We start from the raw sequence: 7,392 nt of genomic DNA, 5'->3' as shown, positions 1-7,392 counted from the left end.
CTTTTATGACAAATATTTTAGGTGTTCTTCTCAACCTTGATTTTTGATCTTGAGGGCTTCTCATTTAGTCTTAACTCAACACAAATAATTTTGGAAAGTTTTTTGAAATTCCTTCTATTAAAAAGAAACCCTATGGATTATGGATTTATTCTTTTCCCATTCAAAAATTTCTCTTTTACAATGACACTTACTGAAATCTCTCTTCCAAACCCACCTCCCTACTTTGGGACAAGCCAAGCATCCAATTCTAGCAAGTTTCAACCTCTTTTAAATTTTATTTCTATTTATTTTAACCTCAAATCAATTTTCGTCATTTATTTGGACTATGGTGGTTTACAAAGGGACTACCAATTTTCCTTTGAATCTTGATCCCAAATAAACTTCCCTGACTAGTCCTTAGCACCCTCAACCAAGATCCATCAAGATCCACTGGTCCACAGTTCACATTTTTCAAAATTTGCTTGCTGCAAATTTGGACCAGATTCACTAATTTTGGTGAAATTCATTCTTTTTATTTTCCTAAAAATCCGAGAAAATTCAGGCAGCCTCCAGATACATCAAAAGACCACCTCACCAAAGATCAGCTCAAGAAAATTTTTCCACGTGCCAAAATCATTTCGTCGAGCAGCTGGCGTGCACTGTTTCTGCTCAAATTCAGAGTTCAGTGTTCAGTTTCAGTCGACGGTGTCGTTTTCGTCAGAACCCGTCGACAATCTCGCCAGTAGCCACCTTGGATCGTTGCTCACTGCTCCCCTCCTTATCCAGTGCACCGCAAGGTCGTTTGGCCAGTCGCGAGCGTCGGTGGCGACGTGCTTCACCGGCACCGGCGTCTTCCGCTGTGGTAGAACCGCCTGTGGCGGCCAGCAGGGGACCAGCCCTGCCATTCGGCGCCGTCCAGCACCGCCCACACCTCCAGAAACCTTCGCGTGGCTGTCCGCTTGCCTGTGCGTGCTGCAGCACCATCGCCGTGGCCTAAGAGGCGCAGAGCACGCCCTTTGCCGCCGACGAGCCCATGAGCCATTCCGTCGAGGGCTTGGAGTGTCGCCCAAGTCTGGCCAAGTTTAGCTATGAGATGAAGCCAGTGATCTAATCCGCAGCTGCCCCGACCCCTAAAACCCCCGTTCGACCACTGCCTCACCGTAATCACCGCCGGAGTAACCCCGATCATGGCAACCGCCTCAGGCCGGCTATAAATGGAGGCCTCGAGCTCGCTCTCGACCCAGAACCACTCCTCCACCTCACCAGAGCCACGCCAGCCTATTAGGAAGACCTCGGGGAGGCCTTCTTCCCCGACTCCGGCCGCCCCGATCCGCTTTGGGCTCCGGCAAGATTCGCTCGAGTGCGTGCACCCCCGCCTCTCAAACTGTACCAGTAACATCCTAGTGCACCCACTCCACTAACCCGCGCCCCAATTTGAAGGTTGCAGCTCCCTTCGGAGAGAACCATCCTCGCTCGAACCGCCGTCCGCCAGAGTGAAGGCCGCCGTCGGCGTGGTGCTCGCCGATGACCAAGTCCACCACCCACCGACGCGGAATTGCCCCGTGAGTACAACCGTACCTGTGCCCTCCTCTGGATCACCGTCGATCGTCGCCGTCGACCACCGCGAGCCTCGGGCACCGGCGTATTCTCTTCCAGTTTTTAAACCTGACGGGTGGAACCCCCTCGTCAGCCTCTCTCCTTCTATTTGAAACGTTTTCTGAAAATGCCTTCGGGCAAAAATACGTTTTCCTTTGGGGTTGGCGTATTGCTAACCCAAACGTTTTCTGTTTTTATAAACTAACCCCTGGAAACTTTCTGTTTCATTACAGATGAGTCCCTGGACTAAAACCCTTATAACTTTTTAACAAAAGATGATTTTGAATTGATTCTTTTCTATCATCTTTATTTTTCTGTCTAGTTTTTTTATCATATTTATTTGAAAAAAAATTGGAAAATTTTTATGCACACATGGTATTTACGTTAGTATGCGATTTCTTTATACCATAGATACCGGAGGAGGTGATGGAACCGCAAACTTCACCGAGCTAGACGCCGACTACGCCGAACCAGGCAAGCATGTTTGAACCTTTGATATGATGAGTGTTTTGCATGTTTGCTTGAGTAGTTTTCTTATGGCATGTTTATATAAGCATATTGTGAATGTTATATTGCATGCAAGGCAAGCTACAAGTGAGCTTCGAAGTTTGATGTGTTCATATGGTGGTGAGATAACCTGATCATGTGGAGGCATGATAGGTTGTAAGCTGGTATTGTTGAAGCGTGCCAATCTTTTGTCAACCGCGTAACTCCAGTGTTAACGTGGATCAAGTCTTGTTCCTGTTCATCCCCGTCCGTGCTACCACATGTTTTTCTGCAAAAGAATGCGGTTTAGTAAGTTGCAAACCTCTCTCCTTGTACACACCAAATAGAGGGGATGTGATGAGGGTTCCATGGCCCTGGATTAAAGCCCGTCATCCACTCAGGGGGCATGGGTGTTTCCGGTTGGGACCGATAGGGGGCACCCCTTAGAGCGTGCGAATATAAATTTGATCCCATGCTAGTCGAGGTTGTGGCCTCCCTGTCTTAAAGTTTTTCTTGAACGTTGCCAAGGGTGATTCCTGGCAGCGGAATGTGGAATGGGTGTGTACTGGTTAGATGTGTTTCTTCTAAAATACCATAAACGGAACTAGTCCTTGTGACTACTGAAATCCGTTGGCTGTGGTTAAAGAGTACGAACTCTGCAGAGTCAAAACCATTCGAGTATCCATGTCCACGATCAAGGACTTGAATAGCATCTCAGTGTCAGTGTTAGTCTCAGTGTCGATCTCGGTGTCAGCACCAGTGTCAGTCTCCGGAGTATAAGCATGAAAACTGAGAGTGGTAAACCCGGCCGAATGTTATTCTTGTGGATGGTCTAACCGGTTTATTATTATGTACTAAGTATTTCCTTGGGATGATTTAAATTCAGAGCTACTTAAATTGCTCAGACGTCCGACTGCGGCATTCTTGCTATTTATTTTTGATATAAGCCCTTTATGTGATGTCGCTCAGACGTCCGACTGTGGCATTCTTGTTATCTACTTTTGATATAAGCCCTTTATGTGATGTCGCCCAGACGTCCGACTGTGGCACTCTTGTTATTTACTTCTAATATAGGCCCTTTTGTGATGTCGCTCAGACGTCTGACTATGGCACTCTCGTTATTTACTTTTGATATAAGTCCCTTATGTGATGTCGCTCACACGTCCGACTGTGGCATCCTGATTATTTACTTTCATTATAAGCCCTTTTCGAGATGTCGCTTAGACGCCCGACTGTGGCACGTACTGTCATTTACATTTCAATATAGGCCCTCTATGTGGTGTCACCCTGACGCCCGACTACGACATGTTATGTTATTTTTTTACCTTTTGAGGCATCGCTTCAGACACCTGATCGGTCTTCTGCTATTTTTATTGAGATTTTGGGAGGACTACCGCCTGACTTGCTTTTTATTTTACATATAGTAAAAATTATTGTCTGAGTGCGCATTACTAATCTGCTCATGTGCATCATGTTTGCATTTGTTATATCTTATGTCCAAACTGTCTTGCGAGTACATTCAAAGTACTCACCTGGCTTGTTGATTTGGCTAGATGTTGACGAAGGCGATCTTATGGATGAAGGGTTCAATAGCGAGTCCAACGTCTAGAGGAGTCCCAGTCAGCCACGTGCGATCCTGGATTTGATCACTTGTATTATATACGCTTCCGCTACCCAAATAAAATCATCGAGCCTCACTCCGACGCTTGATGAGCTGTAAGATTTAGGAGTCATGTCACCCACTTCACTGTGACATATCCACCACCACTTTTATTACGAGTCAGTAGTTATGCCACCATAACCTTGTGTCATATCCGCCTTTACGTGTAATATCGGCGTGCTTGTAATAAATCATTGAGCAGCCTCAGCTCAACCTTGTATGATATTTAGTACTTCTGGATTTCTGTATCAAGGATTTGTGTACCAGTAAGGAGGATTCTTCTGTACTGGTAAATACAAGGGTCGGTTTCTCAATAAACATTTTATTGGAAAAACGGTCCGAACATCCAGGGGGCCCACGGGCAGTGACCCAGAGGCAGGCCCTATCGGTGCCAGGTCAGCGCCGGCGCCGGAGCAACGCCGGCGACCATTTCATGCGGCGGCGCGCGTCGGACATTGCTGGAAACCGCACACAGAGCACATGGAGGGTCGGGCGTGGGTGCATTGGAAAGAGCATGTGACGGAGAGGTGATCTGTGGCGGTGGTGTAGCCGGAGGAGTACCGTAGCGATAACGACGAGCCCATCGGCGGACGGCGGCGCTCGGGAGCGATGACGATTGGCGATGCAGGCACGCTAGCGAGCAAATAAATGGCCAGACAACCTCTACGCGACGCGACGAGTGTGACAGTGGCATGCACGGGACCCAAAGGTCACCGTGGCTATGCCGGCGACGAGCGCGAGTGGCGGAGTGTTTGGTCATCGGTGGCATCGGCAGCTACAAAATATGGGCGAGCTAACAGAGAGGGGGAGGAGAGGCGGGAGCTCATAGCGGAGCCATAGGGAGTGGAAGTGAGCTCGGGGAGGGCGCGAGGTAGCCGGAATCGGTGACGAACGCCGGCGATTCGAAGGTTGAAGACGAGCGTTCCGGTCGGAGTAGAGGCGCTCGGCTCGATCCCGATGGTGTAGGCGACGTAGACAATGATGAGGAAGATGGTGAGCACCAGATCGAGGCGCGGGAGGCACGGTGGCCACGAAATCAAGCGGCGATGACAGCGAGCGTTTCGAGTGAGGTGGGGAACGAGAGAGGGAGAGGCGCGCGGGGGCAAATAGGTAGCTAGGGTTTGCGGGAGGGCGAGAGGGACTCGAGGCAGGTCTTAACGGCGTCGGGGACCACGGGATGCGCAACAGCGAGGCAACTATCGCCGTGTCGGCAAGCGCGCGCGACAGCGCACGATGAGGACGACGATGCGGCTAGGTGGACTGGGCTAGGAACAGTTGCGGCCCAGAGGCCAGGTAAGCCTCTGCCCTTTCCTTATTCTGATTTTTTCTTTTAATTTAGAACAGAGAGGGAAAATGATTCATTGGAACATCCAAAGGATTTAGGAAAAATATGGGATGTGCCCCTTTTATTCCCTAGTGATCTTAGACAATGTCACAAATATTTTGGAGACCAGAAGAATTCATTTGGTATTTTTCAGAAATAGGATAGCATTTAAAAAACGCTGAATTGGTGTTGTTATAATTGCTAATGCTCATCTTTGCACAAAAGTGAAGGTGTGTTCCTTAACAAAAAAATGTTATAGAATTTTTGAATAATGATGAATATTTTTCCAGCAACTTTTGAGCAACTTCAAACTTCACTTGAATATGAATTGATTGGAATTTCAAATGGGATATTGAACAAAGGTGATTAAGCACCGTTTGGAAAAATGATTAGTTTAATCATAGAGGGTTACTGTAGCATGACACTGGGGGTGTTACAAGGAGGAACAGAAGAAACGGGCAGCTAGATGAAGGTGTGTGCGATATACAACATACGGTTCACTCGGATGAACTGTTTGTGATTAGGCAACACAAAAGAAACGGTCAACCAGACCAAGGTGTGTGCGATATATGGTAGGCGGTTCACTCGGATGAACTGTTTGCATTGAGACAAGAGAACATAAATGGTTAAATATAACAAGATTTGTGTGATACACGGCGAACAGGTCTGTAATCAGAAATTTGTGCGAAGACTGATAATAACACAGACGATTGCTTCTAATAAGATGTATGTGATATGATCTGTCCACACAACATCTATTGGCCATTGGGGACGGGCGGCCATCCAGATACGCCATAAGGATGCGAAGAGGCATCCTATATCAGCAAGGACTAGTTGTTCCATCAGTAGCTCATGTAAGAGAACTCTCAAGTTAAGTGTGCTCAGACTAGAGCAGCCATCAGATGGGTGATAGAATGTGAAGTTGTGTTGATGTTAAATTAATTGATAGGATGGGTCATATTTGTCAAATTAAATGACTGATACGACCCATCCCATGAGTTAATTTAATCTCGAGGTCCTTGTTTTTTTAACATATGTTAAAGAAGGTCTATCACATTACTTTTTGACAATGTGCGATACATGGCATACAGTTGATCCATCCGACCTGTTTGTGATGGAATAAGCCGTATGTGTTGTGGGCAAATGCTTGCCAGTATTCAACCGTCTGCGATTGATGAATTCATCACCGATGGGTTCCCTAATGTGGTCCGTGTTCATCTGACCATCATCTACTTCTTGTGCTAGTTCGATTTTCCTTCTATGCTAAGTTTCCATTAATTGATGGCGTTTCATGAACATGCCACTGTTTCCCGCCATTTCCTCACCTGTTTCCCGCCACCCAACGATATTACGCATAAACCTAGGCGGTGCATGATGCACGGAGGTGACAAGCGCGGCCTGTAGCACATCCACCTTTACCAATCATGCCAACCCACCAAAGCACCGCCTCTGCCATCAACCTCGTTTACGAGGAAAACAAGCAGGCGCCACAGCCTGTCGATGCCGAGCCTCTCCCCGGCAATGCGATGGACGACGCCGTGATGCGCGTCATCGCTAGGGTTGATCAGACCTTTGGTGCATGGCGCTTGAGTGCCGCAGACCAAGATAGGCATGTCAGCACCGACAGGCTGCAGCTCGCCACACGACATGATCGATGGCACGCCGCAGAGTAGGCGCATCCGCATCGATAGTCTGCGGCTCGCCGCACGGCGAGAATGTTGGAGCGCCATAGAGAGAGAGGCGTGGCGCGCCGCGCAACAAGAGCGGATCAATAGACGCTTGCCCGCTGTCGACACGGCGTCGTAGCTCGGTACACGTCCCGTCAGTACCCCCATTCCTCGTCAGGAGTGGTGATACGTCCATTTTGCATCAAGCTTTTATATCGATATTTATTGCATTTTGGGTTGTTACTACATATTATGTTACAATACTTATGCCTTTTCTCTCTTATTTTACAAGGTTTACATGAAGAGGGAGAATGCCGGCAGCTAGAATTCTAGGCTGGAAAAGGAGCAAATATTAGAGACCTATTCCGCACAACTCCAAAAGCCCTGAAAATCCACCAAAGTCAGTTTTGGAATATATTAATAATGTTGGGCGAAGAAAGCACCAGAGGGGGGCCACCCACCGTCCACGAGGGTGGAGGGCGCACCCTACCCACCTGGGTGCGCCCCTGCCTCGTGGGCCACCTGGCAGACCCCCGATGCCCATCTTCTGGTATAAGGTGTCTTTCGCCCTGGAAAAAATCAGAAGGAAGATTTCGGGACGAAGCGCCACCGTCTCGAGGCGAAACCTTGGGGAACCAATCTAGGGCTCTGGCGGAGTTGTTCTGCGGGGGAAACATCCC

This window comes from Triticum dicoccoides, chromosome 4A (assembly GCF_002162155.2).
Source record: "Triticum dicoccoides isolate Atlit2015 ecotype Zavitan chromosome 4A, WEW_v2.0, whole genome shotgun sequence".
Taxonomy (NCBI): Eukaryota; Viridiplantae; Streptophyta; class Magnoliopsida; order Poales; family Poaceae; genus Triticum; species Triticum dicoccoides.
The sequence above is the reverse complement of the archived record's forward strand: the minus strand, read 5'-3'. Positions refer to the sequence as shown.